Consider the following 16,836-nt stretch of genomic DNA (forward strand, 5'->3'; position numbering starts at 1 on the left):
GGTGGGAGGAGGTAGAATAGTAAGTAAGAAACACATATCTGAATGGCCAAATATTTTTGATCATCTCTTCCCTTTTTGCTGTAGGGCCCACCTTTCACTTGGGTCTGTCAGTCTGTGTCTCCTGTACAGCCACAGGAATTACAGGTACAGCACAATTGTTACCAGACGTACTTCACTCCTGATTTTAACATTTCCCCCTCTGCTTCAACATGTGAATCCAGGTTTTGATTAAAAAGAAGAAAAAGTGAAATTATCAAGCATGTTGCTAATCTTGCCTTGAAGGAGAGATTCCTTTGATTCCCAAAACCTGTAACCTTGCCACACTTACCATACACTGGGAGCACAAACTGAACTGTGTCATTATCTCAGGGCAAGCACAATAAAAAATCATTAGTAGACACCTACTAACATTAAGAACTCCAAATCCACTGGACCCATCAAGAACTACACCCTCTCTCTTTTTCTTTTAAGAAACACATCATATTTATCAGAAGTAATATTACCTGCATCCAAAACTGGGAGCAGTAAAACACCAGGCAGTGTTGCTTCAGAGCTCTTCATCAAATCAGTCTGGGAATCTTGGCTACGGATCCCAGCAGTGAGCAGGACTTCTTCCAACCCCTTCTATCTGCTTCAGTCCAATGGACAGATGGCAAAGTGCAATTTCCCCAGTTGCAGTAGCATTCTTCAATCTGAGTAGAGTTGAGGGCTGAAAAGAAAGGAGAATTTGAGCTCAGCTGATCTAACTTTCCAGGTGTCTTAGCCTAAGAAGGGTCTCAGAGAAGTCCAGAGAGGTTGTGGAGTTCCCATCCCTGGAAGTGTTCAAGACCAGCCCTGGACAGGGCTTGGAGCAAGTTGGTCTAGTGAAGGGTGTCCCTGCCCATGTTCAGGGCACTGGAACTAGATCATCTTGAAGGTCCTTCCAACCCAAACCATTCTGAGGTTCATCAAGAAGCTTCATCAAATAACTACTCAATACTACATCACACAAATATTTATCCCAAAGTATCTCCACAGATGGAGACTCCACAGCCTCTTAGGGCAACTTGTTCCAATGTCTGATCACTCACAGCAAAAAACTTTCCATGTTTTAATGGAATTGCCTCTATTTCAGCTTGTGCCCCTGAGCCCACTCATCTCAAGGCTAAACTGTCCCTCTCCTTGTGGCATCCCTGTATCCTCACACTGGAGTTTCCCATCCTGTTTTCTGTACCAGCTACAGTTTTCCTGTACTTTCGTGACTGAACTATGTGACTGATTGGAAATATTTCTCCAGTATTCTTTGCATCATCTGAAAAATAAAGGAGCAAAAATTAAATCACCAATGAAACTGCTGGTTAAGTGTATCAGGGCCATGAACACCTTGGAGACCCACTAAATGTGGGTCTTTCTAATCCCATTAGAAGTTACACTTTAAAGCAACAGGGCATTTTTAATATTTTCTGTATCTCAGCCACATAGAATCTGAGGTTTTATATCAAAATATTTTCTTGCAAAGATTTAATGCTTTAAAAGAAATTAGTTTAATATAGCAGTGTGGGCCAGACACACAATCCTATTAAAAAAAAACCACATCAGCTTTGTCTCACAAATCCTTCTATCACAAAACCATAGTGACTAACATTAATTATTTAATTTTTTTTTTTAGCTTTTAAGCCTTCACTGATGGAAGTCCAAGTTAACCTTTAGTTTACTTTGTCCTGGGCTAAATCCACTGTGACATCCCTTTTGCCCTTTTAAATACAGCAACTTTTTGGAAGTCTTCCAGTACTTTGAAATAAACACATTTACAAGATATGTAACAATTAACATGAGTGGTTCTAGAGGCTCCTGAGACAGCTCTGAAGTCCCTATGATGTGATGTCCAGATATGTTTATATAACTTTTTTTTATTTAATAGTTAATTTCAGAAATCACTCCTTTACCATCTTTAGCAAAGTGGGTGTGAACTTTCTACTCCAAACAAAAAATGATATGGGAAAGGAGAAAACATTAAAGTATGAAAAAGAGCAAAACTACATTAAAAAGGAAAAAAAATACATTAAAACAGTAAAAGTTTATGCTTAAGGATGTCTGAAGAGTAAGCTGACTTGGAGACACACTAAAACTGACCATTTCACCCTGTAGCTGGTTGTGCTGGAGCCAGAGGAACGACTGCATTAGACATAAAGATCAGAAGATTGTGATGTTTATACACCTAAAAGTTGGTATCTGCCCACTTCTCAATCGCAAGTCACACAACATGTTTCCACTTATTTCTCAAAATGACAAGGTTTAATACTTTTTTGCTTCAGTCTTCACAGAAGAACTTGAGATTCTCAACAGCAATTAAATTGTCAGAGAGTTTCCAGTCAAAGCTTCCAAAGAGATAAGGCAGGAAGAGGATGAGAGGGTATTTCTCAAAAGAAATTCAAACTGGCAAAGTCTGAGGTCCTTACTGAATACCAAAAGAACTGGTTGAAATAGCTCTTCAGTCACCTGCAATTACCTTCAAAAGCTTGTGAAAGTCAGAAAAGCTCCCAAAGATATGAAATGCCAGCAAAAAAACTTACCCAAAAGAGAAGAAAATGAGAATTACAGACAATTAAACCTTACTTCCATATCCACAGGGTACCAAAGAAAGAGATTAAACCACCTACATGTGCACACCTAGAGGACTGGCCAAGCAAGATTTCTCAGGGGAAAAAACAAAAGTCACATCAAACTAATCTTAATTTTCCTCTTCGACCAGAAATGCATCTTGACTTCAGTCAGGTTTTCTCACAGTACATTTTAGAAAATAAAATAAGAGACAATACAGTCTAGGTTATATCACTAAGAATCAGTAACATACAGGGTGTAAAGCTGCATGGTGGAAGTAAGTCCAGTGGTTTTCCATGAGAATGGCAGAACATGGGAAACAGGTAGAAATGTGTCCTCACTCCAGTGCGATTCAGTATTTTCACTTAAAATACATCAGCAAGTAACACTGAGCTCTGGGAGGCATTGCAAGTGAATACTGGAATTTTAATGTATCTTCAACTGGATTGAGAGCTTGAACCCTAAGAAAGAAGTAGTTTAGCAACTAAATTACAAATTACATTTTTTACTGTATTTTTTTAATGCATAATTAAATCAGGAATGATCCAAACACATTTCATCCTTCCTGAAAACCAGAGATGAAAAATTCTCAGGATTCCTTACAGATCAATTTATATATTTATTATATTATTACAGTTATAGTATGGATCTACACTGAAACAACGGGAATGGAATGGAGAAAAATGGATCAAAAGATGCTTCTACACCAGTGAAGCAGCACAGAGGTCCCAGCACTGCAGAGGCACAGACGACCCATCCTCACAGATCTCCTGCTGATCTTGGCCTGTTCTGTCCCCCAGACTGTTCTTAAAGTGCTGAACCTCCATGTAAAAGAACAGAATTCAGAAGTAATTCTGAGCAGAATCCATGTAACAGCCCTAATTCTCCACGCAGCCTGTTGTGCAAAAAGACACTGCTCAGCCCAGAGTCTCTAAAACACAAGGATTTCAAAAAATTACCAGGGAAGTAGTCAAATAGCACTTTTTTCTAATAGCTACACATACTGTGGCTCTTCCATCAGCCAGCTGGTAGGAACATTAAACCCCTAAACTTTTTTCGTTTTTACAACACGTAAAAAGTTTTATTTTTAATATATATCGTGATTTGAAGAAGTACAACTAAACAGAGCACTACTGTAATTTTCTAATTATATTTTTCACAAGTTTTTAATGTCATAATTTAAATTATGAACTCTTTATTTCAAGATGATTAATTAGAATATGTTCCATTTGGGGAACAAGAGTTCAATATCCTACTATCAATTAAACAAAATGCACTCCTTTAGCTTAAGATTAAAAACCAAAATGCAGCCAAAAAGTTTCTTCCTCATATCTGTCAGATCACAAAAGCATCCAATACAGCAGGATAAGGTTGCCAGAAAACCCCAAGACTTTCAAAAATGTATTATTTAGTATAGTGGCTTAACAATGAAGCTGTACCAGAAATGACACCCAGGCTTAGGACAGTAAGCCTTTTTGCCAATGAATTTCTTGTAAAGTCAACAATTATAATTTATTCTGATCCTTTGTGTCATCGTATTAGTAGTTATTTTTCAGCAATCCCAGAGCAGCAACAAATAATGCCATAGAAGAGGACTGATATAATTACAGGCTGAAAAAGATAGGCCAGCACCCTTACACTCAAAACTACCCTCTGTGGCTCCTTCATACCCCATATGTTGCTAATAAAACTGTTTGAATCATACCTATGAGACAGTTTTACTGATATTGTATCAGGTCCCTGGGTTCTTTGTATGAGATACGATGTCACCAGCACTATAACTATGCAAATTTTGTGATACAGGATCCCACTGGACACGGTATTACATACGTAATTCGCAGTATGAAACTGTGCATTAACAATAATTCTAGTGTTATATAAATGAAACCGCTATGTTTATTGAAAAGCTTGCCACACTACAACGAAATCAAATTTAAAAAGCAATAAAGAGCAACTGATGTGCTCATAGCAAAGATGGCAACATTGCTGTTTTTCCCCAAACAATGTAAATTTTGCTTTGTGTTCCCGTGCAGTACTTTATAGAAACTTTTAGCACTGGCACTAGACAAATGTAACTCCCACCAACAACATTAATTAATGACTTAAAATAGGAACCTACAGAGTCCCACTTCTAGAAACAACCATGTGATGTTCAGCAAGAACCACTGTATTCACATACAGTGAATTCTCAGCTTCTACTACTAACCATAGTATTATAAAGGCTAGGAAATGCAGCATTAAAAGCCCAACAGCTTGGGCATATCAACACACAACGTGCTGAAGCACCTCAGAAACATCATCTTCTGGTCAGAAAACACCAGCGCTCCAATTCTGCATCCAACCTCAGACCTCTGCGTGACCTCAGGCAAACGAGGCTTCATCCCAGCTGGTATCACATGCATCAAGGTCCCTCATCTCTTCCTGCATAACAACGGTTTCAGTGCTTTATAAACATCCCAAATACCTGCAAAAAGGCACATCAGAGATCTTAAAAATAAGCGTTGCAAGGAGAGACAGAAAGGTGCAATCCGAAGCCTGACAGCGCAATACACATTCCCCTCTTCCATGTTTCCAGTGATTTCTTCCCTCCACTACTGGTTTGCTGCAGGTGGGGCATGCTGGAGCTTGTGAATATTTTTAAAAGAAATCAGAAAAAAGGTACCAGGCTGGCATTGTAAAGTAAGTCTGGTAAAGAGCCAGACTAAGGAGATAAAAGGACACGATTTCGCCAAGGTGCCGTGAGAATTAATAAACCAGATAATTTTATAAAGTAAATTGTACAGTAAATTTGTGTAGTAAATTGTCTAATACATATGGGAAAAACCACAGCTCAGTATTCCCTGGTAATATTTTTAATGCCTTCCACTACAGTTAGAAAACATAAATGACACACAGCACAAGCAGCTAAGGAGTCTCACACTGAGAAGCACCGGCTTTAAGTAACTGATGCAAGAAAAACAGAGTTGTAACCAAGCACTCTAAGGAAGATAAAGAACTGACTGATTCCTGTGACTTGTGTGCTTCCACTACAGGGGTAGCTTAAGCAGTAACTTCTCCTACAGTTTTCCTTGACACCACTCTCTGTGCAATACAAAAGCCATAACAGTTTTATTCTGTTTAAAAATCAATAAATTGCAGCTTAGGTGACATCTGACAAGGCAGAAAGCTCATGCTCCACTCCATGAACATTCTGCCCTCTGGTATTGCTGCTATGTTTCATCATCATACAGTCTGGAGAGAATTATATACCTATTTTCAAAGTTTGTAAAAAAATCCCCCTCCTCCCCAAATATGGCCCAAAGCTGTTATGAAGCAACTTATTTTTAGAAAAAGCACTTATGCAGATACTTAATTTTAATTAATAGTCTCAGTGACTTCAACATTTGCACAGTGAGACAACTCCACGCTTCAATTAAAGCCTGCACAGAAATGCTGTGCTGATTCATGGCCAAAAGCATGACAGGAACATCATTATATAAAATGCTCTTAAAATTTAAAGAAAAAAAAAAAACAGCAACCTTGCCCTCAAACAGAGCATTAGAAACACTCTAAAACCCACAGCTTGAGCAGAACTTACAGGTTGCTGAATATCAGAGTGCTAGGGGGAAGATACAGTCAATGAAATAGTTTCAGGTTGGGCAAAAGAATTTTGGGGAAATATCTTAACTAAGTAAAAGCAATAAAAGCCCCAGGTCTCCATCCTTGGCATCCACCATCTGCCAAGGCTGGATTTTCAGAAGTGGAGAATTCTTAACCAGAAAAGTGGAGGCAGCTGCACCTTTACTTCTGATGTCTTGCTCTCTTTTTCCATTGTTCACATCGCAGATAAATGGATTTCTTTCAATAAACTATTAATTACACCCAGGTCAGTTCCCCCAGAGATTATTGGGGACATTTTCAGCAGACAGTCACTTCCAGGGAACAGTCACTCTGAGTTGTAATTCTGTCTATCGTAATATACCTATAATAAATCTAATTTTGAAATTATCTGACACACAAGAAACACTACTTAAGTTTTCCTCACTATCTATGTAATATCATAAACTGTAAGCTTTAAATTTTAGGCAGAAACCTTAAAGGTAATTGGTAACAAATTTCTGTTAAAATACTCTGGTCTTATTTATAAGCAAAACTGTGGTTCTCTACTACCAACTCAGAATTTCAGAAGTTTAAGCATAAGAAAACCTTCATTCCAGGACAGGCAAGCAATACTTAAAAAGTAATCCCATGATGCTTTTATTAGGGTATCAAGAGGCACAAGGTATCAGCTACCAATAGCCTTATGAAGGCTGATGGCAAAACTGAGATAAAGGTAAAAATTTTTTAGTAGCCACTAAGAGTTAAACTGTTTAAAGAAAAGCCAAGTATGAGAAGTGGCTTCCCAAACAACCTGCTTCTTTTGTCCTTCATTCCAAGTAACCATCTGGTGCTGTGCCATGAATCTGGCTGCTAGACAATGGGGCAGGCAGAAGTCACAGGAGTTTGCTGCTAGCTGGGGTGTCCACCTCCTTGGGATGCTCCTTTGGGTGTGAGCATCCACCACCCAGCCCCAGAATCACCCCCTCCCCACAACAGATGCTTCAGGAAACCACTGAGCTAAAGACACTTCAACTTGCAGAACCTCCATCAAACGAGGCTTCTCATCACAAAGCTGTGCTACACCACCAACAGTGAAGAGAGACCAAGTTGCCTCTTCTCTGCCTCTGTCACCACAACAGCCCAGCCCAGCCCAGGAGACAGACAACCCAAGCAATAAAACAGATACACAAGCACAGGTAGAAAATTAACACCTCAGCAGTTTCCTCCCAGGATATCCACTTCACTCCTGCTGAGTGCCAGCCCTGCCAGCCTGCCCTGACTCACAAGGGAGCAGAGATAAAACCAAGCCCAGCCAGACCTGCCTTGGCCCTGCACAGCACCTGCTTGTGCGTTTCCCCCAGCCTTTCACACCTAATTTACAGAGTGGATTATCCACCCTGATCTCACCTGACCAGTGACTGGAATTAGAATCAGTTCATTGATTAGCACTTAAGTGAGATGCAGAAAGAAAACAGAACACACTGCAAGACTTTCTGAAAATGCATTATTTTTTATTCCAACTCCATTAAGCAGTCCAGTACTTCTGAAGGATTAATGAAAAAACCATTAAGAAATAATCCAGAAGAGGAATGCTGATTCTCAGGGAACATGCCAACACATGATGAAGAGCAGACACCTCTCTAACAGTGAAGAGTAAAGCCAGGATGTTCAAAGAACTTCAGGGACATGTGACCTTGCCCACTTGATCCAGTCACTGAGTTTATTTGATTTTTATGAAACAGCATTTTGATAGTTCCTCCTTGAATATCAGATTCACTCTAATACTCACCAATTTACAACACAGTCATTATTCTCACAAAACTCACAACACATTTTTTCCACGCCCAGTTTTAGTAAAGACCAGAAAAGTCTGCCTAAACATGCAGAACAGAAAACATTACCTTAAAATTAATACCAAAAAGCAATCAATGAGTGTATGTATAATAAGGATTATTTCCACAAACTTTGCGAACCACAATGTTTCATTTACAGCTGTTATTTTATAAGCAGGAACTGAAGGCAAGCCCAGGAAGAGTAGAAGTAAATAAGTTTCTGAACAAACAACTTACAGAGATGCTTTTTAACAGGACCAGACAAAACATTCCTTAAAGTTGCATTTACAAGCCAAAGCTGACCTGAGGCACCACACTGAGTATGTAAGAGAGAACCTACATGGATACTGACCTTAATAAAACTAGAGGGGCAAATTTTGCACAGGGAAGACATGTTTTTGAACAAATGTTTTCCAATGTATTAGGCACACAGAAGCTTTTTTCTGCATCAAGAACCACACGTCAAGTTCCCTAAACTGCTTCTTTTCTTGACCAAACACGCTGTGGACAACCTACAGAGGATGCCCCTCGGTGTTCCTCTTTGAGGTTCCAATCTGCAGTTTCCACTAACAATGAAAATAAGTGGATTTTTCCCCCCCTCAAAAATCAGTCAAATTTAAGATGGCCTTTTCTAAGCTCATGTGCAAAAAAATACCCTAAGTGATTAGAGACCGTCAACACCAAGAGAAGTTCTGATGGAGATTTTTATTGACTTTAAATCAAGCACAGACCCAAAACCACAGTAATGCAAAAGTAGGGAGAGCTGAGGATGACAAGCAGCATGAATTGCTGTGTAAGATGCATGAGGATCCAAGAACACAACTAGTGACTGGTCTTGGTCTAACTTAAAACACAAATTCCACACTAATTCCACACTTACCAGGCCTTCCTAGATCTACTTATGTGTAAAACCCAATAAAACTACATGAGAGATATTGAACTGTGTATACCAACATCAGTTTCAGGTGAGGAACTTTACTCAAGACCCCAGCACACCTCACAACAGAGGTCATTAAGGTAGAGCTGCTCTCCAGCCAGACATCAGCCTAACACAGGACTGTACACTTGTATCACACCAGAGTGCATACATTCTCTACACATACTCTTCCATCATCTTTTCACCCACTCAGGAGGTACAACAGGTAAAGGGAGGAGAGCTGGCCCACAAAAATTCATGATGTTTCCAACCTTTTCCCAATCCTTCACATGTTCTGCAGCTGCTCTACTAAACCCTTGGCCAGACCTCAGGTTGTTCTGCTTCTCTAGATCCACTCCTATGGAGCCAGGCTGGGAGAGCTGGCTGGGAGTTCAGCCAGGAGAAGAGAAGGCTCCAGGGAGATCTCAGAGCGCCTTCCAGTGCCTAAAGGGGCTCCAAGAGAGCTGGAGAGCAACTATGGACAAAGGCCTGGAATGACATGACAAGGGGGAAAATTGGCTTCCCACTGCCAGAGGGCAGGGTTCGATTAGCTATCAGGAAGACATTCCTGACTGCTGGGCTGTGAGGTCCTGGCACAGGTTGCCCAGAGAAGCTGTGGCTGCCCCATCCCTGGAAGTGTCCAAGGCCAGGTTGGAACAGGGCTTGAAGCAACCTGGGCTAGTGGAAGGTGTCCATGCCCATGACAAATGACTGGAACAAGATGAGCTTTACAGGCCCTTCCAATTCAAACTATTCTGTGACCTTTCAGTTCTGAAGAGTGACCCCCCGCCACGTCACCAAAAATATCTCTTCAATGGATCATAAAATTAATTTAAACACTTAAAGACAACATCTCAATCTCTTATTTGGATACTATAAAACATTCTTGAAGCTCTCTTTGCAGAAGTTTTATTAGCAGAAGCAATAAGCCCTAACAGCACTGAACTTTTAAAACAACTCTCAACCGCCTGAAGTCCCAGACCCACATCCCAAGACCCAAACTGTAAATCACCTTCCTGATCATAATGAACCAAATGTTTAATAAGACTGGACACATTTAATTCTTTGTACTCCATAGATTAAAGAACAATTAAGAGGTTGGAAGCAGAAAACTGGCTTAAGCTGAAGTTACTCAATTGTGTGGACAGAATTCTTTTGTATGCAGGACAGCATTTACATATCTAACATAAAATATTTTAAATAGCTTTATATTTACTTAAAAATAGCATTTTAAATAGATTCTTATTACAGTAAAAAATTTGCTTTACATCTGAGTAACTAGATCACCAGATGTAAAAAACCCCACATGTCCCATGCAGAACATGCAAGCTTTTGCCCATTCCTCTCTCTGCCTCAAACTCTGAGTTGTAGAGCTTTAGACCATCATAATCAATTAAATAAAATTCAGAATATAATGTTCTAATACTGTCTTAAAATTAAATACAATACTGGCCAACGCTTACCAGGTTACACACGCTGAGCAGTTCAAGTAATAAACACAATGAATGTGTAATTTATGGCCATTCACCTTGATTTATATGAACTATCATATATAAGTCTCACACATTCATTTTAAGTCATTGGGAAGGATCCCATTTTTCCTGATCTGAATCAATGTTCACTCTGAACTTAGGCACTTCATATTTTTTTGCATTAAACAGAATCGTTCTTCGCACATAGGGGAGGATGCCTGGGGCTGCACAGTCCTTTGTAATCTCAGCAACTGGCCCTATCATTCCCTGTGATAGTTATGCTGAAAAAAATAAGATCAACCAAATTTCCAACTGCCCTTCCAACTGCGGGAGAAACAGATCAGCCCATTCTTTACTTCTGAAGAAAAGGCCCTGCAAAGGTCAGCCTTTCACATGAAATACAGATCATTAACACTGAATACACAACTACTTCGATGCTCACTTTTTTGTTTGTATAACTGGAATTCCATTGTACCTATTTCAGGATGTTCTATATTTTATATATATATACAGATATATAGATATATATATATACATACATATATGTGCATATGTATACACACACCCCCCACTAGCTTGTTTCCAAAACTGATATATAATGGAAGGGTTGCTTATTGAATCAGAAAGAAGCCACCCAAAGTTAAGTCATTTCTCTCAAAGTATTGTGCTGATGAGACAAACTATAATTTATCAAATATGCTTCACAGTAGCCTGCCCTGACTGCAAAAAGCACTAAACTACACAATATGGATTGGAAAAAGCAGGTGCAAAGTGTGCCAATTGCCTAACTGGGAAGTGTTACTTATTTTTACCACAAGCCACAGTTACTCTGTCCCATGGAGAGACAGCCTTCTCCTCTAGGCTGTTAAGTCTCTTCTAGAACATAAAATCTAGACCCCAAACTTGTACTGCAGCATGTAAGCTTATGCAGCTTCTAAAACAGTGTTTCCTCTAGACCTGGGTCTACGCTGACCTAGGCAACAGCCTACCACATCACTTCAAACATACCTCACATACAGAAAAGGACTGATGTTCCATCAGTCCTCATTACAAACAGCAACACTGACAGATTAAAAAAAACCCACAATACTTATGGGAAGGAGAAGAGGGGTGGGTTACAATCATCCTGAGTCAGACAAGTCACACTACACCACCTGATGTTACACTGCCAGGCACTGTAAAAGCAAGCCTGGCCCGGGCTTGGAAATTCCATAGTCTACAGAAAACCCATGAAAATAAAATAATACCAAAAATAATAAAATTTAAAAAGAGTCCTCATGGGTTTAGCATAGAGCTTCCAAAAGTTATCAAAGTATAGCATTCTTATTTCAATTCCTGAGTGATCCAAAGATAATCAGTTTTTTGCCCCCCTCAATCAAAATCCATGCAAGTAACTCTCACCTAGCACAAGTTACATGCCAACACAAGTGACAGAAGGACTGTGTGTACAGGACATCTGATTTCCCCTAAGCGTGTCTAGGTGCCAATTAGCCTAAAATCATTTAGTTCCTGAGTCTCCAAAAAGACACAGTTATGTTAAATTATGAGAACCCCAGAAGCCAAACATCCACCTTGAAAAATGCTTTAGCCTTATTGGTTTGCAGACACTAACTGCAGAAACAGCACCCAAACAATTTTAATTTGTGGCCTTTTAACATAAATGGTAATTTCTTTGACTAGTTCTTTTATAGCCCATCCCATGTTCCTCCAAATACGAGCTGCCCAAAAATACTCTGCATGAAAAACTAAATGTTCCCAGTGACAACTCTGATCACGTCATTCCTTGCACATGAACACTGAAAGATGCAACAACAGCAAAAACCACTAGTTATTCTTATAACTTCAGACTAAATCCTAAATATAGTAAGTTTTCAAATTCTCTTTCCTAAAATTCAAATAATATGTTCATTGCTTTAACCAAAAGCTAGCAAAGTACAACTTGTATTGTGCTGCAGGCCATAAAGGGAACGTTCTTTATTTGAATCATGGTTGGATGAAGATGAAAAGTAGCTTTTGAAAATTTACAACAGTTCTGACACTACTGTGTGTTCCTCGTTACAAGTTATCCCCCTCTATTTATCAGACTGAGTCCAGACCTTTCACTACCTTCAAAAAGATAGTTTTTATCAATTCTTCATGTCTTTATATCCAACCATAGGAAAACTGCATAGAATATGGGGAAAATCCCTAGTTGAGAAAAAAAACAGGGGTAAGAGAAAGACCACAGCAGCTGCTTCAGTCAGGCAGGAGAGCCTGTGGTTGAAAAGTAACATTTAGTAATTACTGGTAATGCACTCAGGTGACCTTTTGTTAGCACCCACCTATCCTAAGTAACCATTTGGCCGTGTAAAAAATGTTCCCAAGTAAAGAGAACTTGTTTGGAAATACCAGCAGCTCTTTCTCCTCTTCTCCACCTTGGACTGACATATCATCAGCACTGCTTCCAGTACTTCACAGCAGAGAGCTGTAGTTTGCTTATGAATTCCCTGGAATTCTTCATTTCTCTATCCCAAACGAAGCTTTCCCAAAATTAAACTGTTCTTAGATTAATTTTTGGAGAGTATCTGGGAGGCTTCATTTCATATTAAACAGGCTGTGCTTGCCTGTGGCAGCCTTTGTTAGCTCTGTACATTGAGACATTGGGTTTATAGGTGGAAAAGCAAAGTCTCAATTATGGAGAGATTTCAATACTCAAAAATACCTTAAATTTGACTTTCTGAAAAATATATTACCAGCCTTCAAGTCAGTCTTTACATGCAGCATTACAGAACAAAAGATCATGTGCTGAGATGCAAATACAGGTTTGAAACGAGACCACAGCTACATTATTTTATTGCAGGGCAAACACCTGACATCAGTCCCTGACATCAGACCGTGCAGGTGCCTCAAGGAGCCACCACAACTACACCTACAAGCAGGGAATGTTCAAAACAGAAAGGGCAAGGAGAGCCTGCAACTGACTCCAGAGCTTCCCAGATGATCCAGGATGCGAATGTAGAGGTGGTGAAAATGTAGTCTGTCACCACATGCAACAAAGCCTTGCAGGAGCAGACAGAGCCCTGACCTTCCCGCAAGCTGCCGGAGTCCCAACTTACAGGACACAAGTGACTGCTGCTGTTGTCAAAGACTTTTAAAGGCTTTGCTAGCAAAGGCCTTTGCTAAAACATTCTTTCTCTCCTTCTTTCTTCACATGCTGTTTGCTGTGGGATAACAGATAAAGCCTCCAACTCAGGTAGTTCCTCAAAGGACTCCGGGGAACACCTGGAGATCTCTCAAGATGCTGGACACTAACAGGGTATGAAACAGCTACACTGCAGTAAAGATCACCTGAAACAAGGTGTCCAAGCTCGGAGGTGCAATTAAGTGTCTCAGAACTACAAACACCACCTAGAAATCCAGAGCCATTTAGTTTGGAATCACACAGGAATTACTAGCGAGGTCACTTAGGAGGTGTCACCCTTACAGAACAGCATCCAGTTCAATGACAGAGAGCACAGACCTCGCTGGCAAATCTCAGGGCTCCCTAAATACTCACCTGTGCATTAAACACCACATACAGTCTAAAACACCAGCAATAAAACCTTCCATAACAGCATCCCACCAACTCTTCCAATTTGTTTTTAGCATAAATGTACAAAGACTTTACATGCTTATATGAAAACTCAGCAAATTAAAGCTGACATGAGCTGCAACACAGCATTTTTTAACTAAGAGGAAGAATCAAACCAGTATTTCTGTACTTCGTTTTCCCACTGTTTAAAATGGTTTCTGTACACCTCTGCTGTGAAATAAGCTGAGCAGCAGTTACCTCACCACAACATTTTTCAAACACTTATCACTACGCATTGTTGATAAAGAAGCTTTCATCTTATAACCACTAAAACTTTTCTTCTCAAAGCAGGATAGCAGCTGAAGTTCAGTCACATAACAGAAGTCTTCAGAGAGGTTTACCAAAAATTAAAGATATTTTATTTCTCAAAGCAAAATAACACATTGCACTTGGAAGATGTTTGCTCTCCATACTGACTAACACCTGTTACATACCTGAAGGGGTTTCTTGAGCAAGCCAAGTCTCCCCAGCAATTCCAGGCTGTAATTACACTGATCAAATCATCCCCACATGCACTAAAAAAATGGAAAGCAAGAAGGAGTGTCTTAATGGATCAACAGCTTCTTCTGATTTCATACAGCACATTAAAAGAATAAACATGGAAAATTCTGGCCATACATTAAGGCAATTCTTACACCCAAACAACTTGATAATATAGCATTGAGTACCAACACAGGTTTTTTTTTCATAAATTATGATCTAAACAGAATACTAGTCAATTCACCAAAAGATATCAAAGATATCCCTTTATTACAAATGATCCAAGTATCCCCCTTGAGGCTATGGCTATCAGAAAGCATTTAGTTGGCTCCCAAGCCAATATTTTTCGGATCTGTTTTATTATGAAACTGTAACACATTTTCAATAACTTTTAGCTTTGCTATACAGAGCAACAAATAATTTCCCAGAACTCCTTTGGAAAATCTGACATGCGAAACGATTCTCTAGTCAACTTGTGTATTATTAAGCTGAAAAAAAAAAAACCATATACTGGATCATTTGATCACTGGAGAAAATGGAAAAGTATTGGGAGCTTCAGGACAGATGGACGAACTTCAGGTCATATAAAACACTACCAAGGCTGTATTTGAAGAAAAATGTGAAAGTTTGTGAAAGCGCCCCGGGTGAAAATACTTTGTGTTGCTAAGAAACATCATCCCTGATGATGGATGAATTAAATTGTCTCAGTTAGCAGAGCCAACTCCAGGCATCCCTCGTTTATTAGTAGAATGTTTTCTTGTACTGGTAATTTATTTCAACAGCTACATACAAATAAAAAGCCCTACCTTGAAATGAAACTGAGAATTTCAAACTTGCATAATTAATGCTAGGAGACAGAATAGAGTTTACATCTTGAACAGAATTTAATAACTAACATTTAAAAATGTAAACTTTGAAAATCGGTATTAATACATCCAGACTATTAAGAACTTATTTCAGGATAAAATGAAGCGTATATTTCTGCAGTGAAATATATTGTTCAACTTCCAACACAACATACAATAATCCAGTGAAGAATAAAACTCTTCAAATATTTCTAAGCACTGAACAACATCGATATTCAGGTAACCACATTTTTAACATCACTGAGAGAGAAGCATATTAATTTGTCATGAATTATTATGATGACACCACATAAAAATTACACATGAAGGAAATAATGCAAACCACCTGCTTTTCTCATGTGGATTTTGTGTTTCACCCAGTTGTTTTATTCATATCTTACTTACTGCTTCTCCTGTAGAACACATTTGTGAAGTTAGAGCAGTGTTATCTTTCCATTTCTGAAGAGTTTGCTGATGAACTCTCATAGATCATACCTGCTTTGCCAGCCATGCACTGCCTTAATTGAAGTCCCTTCAAAAAGGTATAGGTAGAGCAGAGGACGGCCACCAGCTGCACATTGGGTCAGAGGAGCTCACCTGAAAGGGGAAAGAACAGAGAACACATCTCACCTGGCACAGCCTTCAGAAGAAACAACAGCAAAAGCAAAGCACAGCTAGCAGGGAGCCCCAGTGTGAGCAGGACAGTCCTGAGATCAGGAAGCAGACACCTGACTGCTGCTTGGAGATGAGGGAAAAGGGCAGGGCTTTCTTAATAACCCAGAAAGGAACAGGCAGAATTTTATGCCACCCAGAAACCAACAGGGTTGTTGTGCTGAGAATAAACCAAGGGCAAAGACCCATTTTGCAAGAACACAGCTGGAAAAGGGGAAAATCATTAAAGAAAATAAATTTTCACTTGTCTGATGCCAAGGCTTTGGGGCTTTACTTCCTATTTACTAGAGTGTGTTCTAATGGAGATTTCACATTGGAAGTTCCAAGTTTTAGGCCCAGAGAGTCCAATTTAAGGAAAAAGGTGGAAAACCCTCTATAAACTGTTCTTCAGATCCCATCACAGCTTCCAAGTCAGAAATTACCACACACAGTAATACACAGGGACAACCACAGAAGTTCTTCTTCCCAAATAACACCACCACAGAGCAGTTACCACTGGAGAGCCCAAGGAGAAGTATTAAACAAGGATACCCATTTGGCTGCACTAGAGGAGATGCATTTCTTATGGGCCTAATAAGGAAGAGCTTTACAATCTGAGCAAAAGCCTTTCAAAATCTCAGAGGACATGTCTTATCTGCACCACTTCTGCTTCTGGAATCCCAGAAATCCTGAAGACAGAAGGCAGATCAGACTGCAGCTTTCCTAGGCACAGATGTTGCAATCACATCTGCCTTAACTGTAAGCCACAGTCCTTGCTACTTTCCAACTCTTGTGCAGCATCTCTTAGTTGCTTTGGTTTGGGAAATGCCAGTGCAGAGGATAAAATCAAGCATTTCTGATCACATCAGGT

The 16,836-nt window shown here is 39.5% G+C and overlaps 1 protein-coding gene across 16 annotated transcripts in view; it reads right to left on the reverse strand.

Annotated features, from left to right (window-relative positions):
• The window catches only part of GTDC1 (glycosyltransferase like domain containing 1), a 171,411-nt gene extending 154,800 nt beyond the window's left edge, over positions 1–16,611 (reverse strand). For 9 of the 16 annotated variants that reach the window (XM_051810367.1, XM_051810364.1, XM_051810346.1 and 6 more), the window contains exons 1-3: positions 15,810–16,611; positions 14,424–14,504; positions 504–709 (exon numbers count right to left, since the gene is read on the reverse strand). The gene's annotated coding sequence lies outside the window, so the exon portion shown is untranslated. Of the gene's footprint in view, positions 1–503; positions 710–1,070; positions 1,263–2,833; positions 3,042–4,786; positions 5,045–14,423; positions 14,505–15,719 lie in introns of those variants that run through there. The other 7 variants (XM_051810347.1, XM_051810348.1, XM_051810351.1 and 4 more) reach the window with 7 other exon arrangements.
• Positions 16,612–16,836: the final 225 nt, after the last annotated feature.

Source organism: Manacus candei, unplaced genomic scaffold (assembly GCF_025592945.1).
Source record: "Manacus candei isolate 608988 ecotype Guabito, Panama unplaced genomic scaffold, ASM2559294v1 h1tg000077l, whole genome shotgun sequence".
In the NCBI taxonomy this organism is placed as follows: Eukaryota; Metazoa; Chordata; class Aves; order Passeriformes; family Pipridae; genus Manacus; species Manacus candei.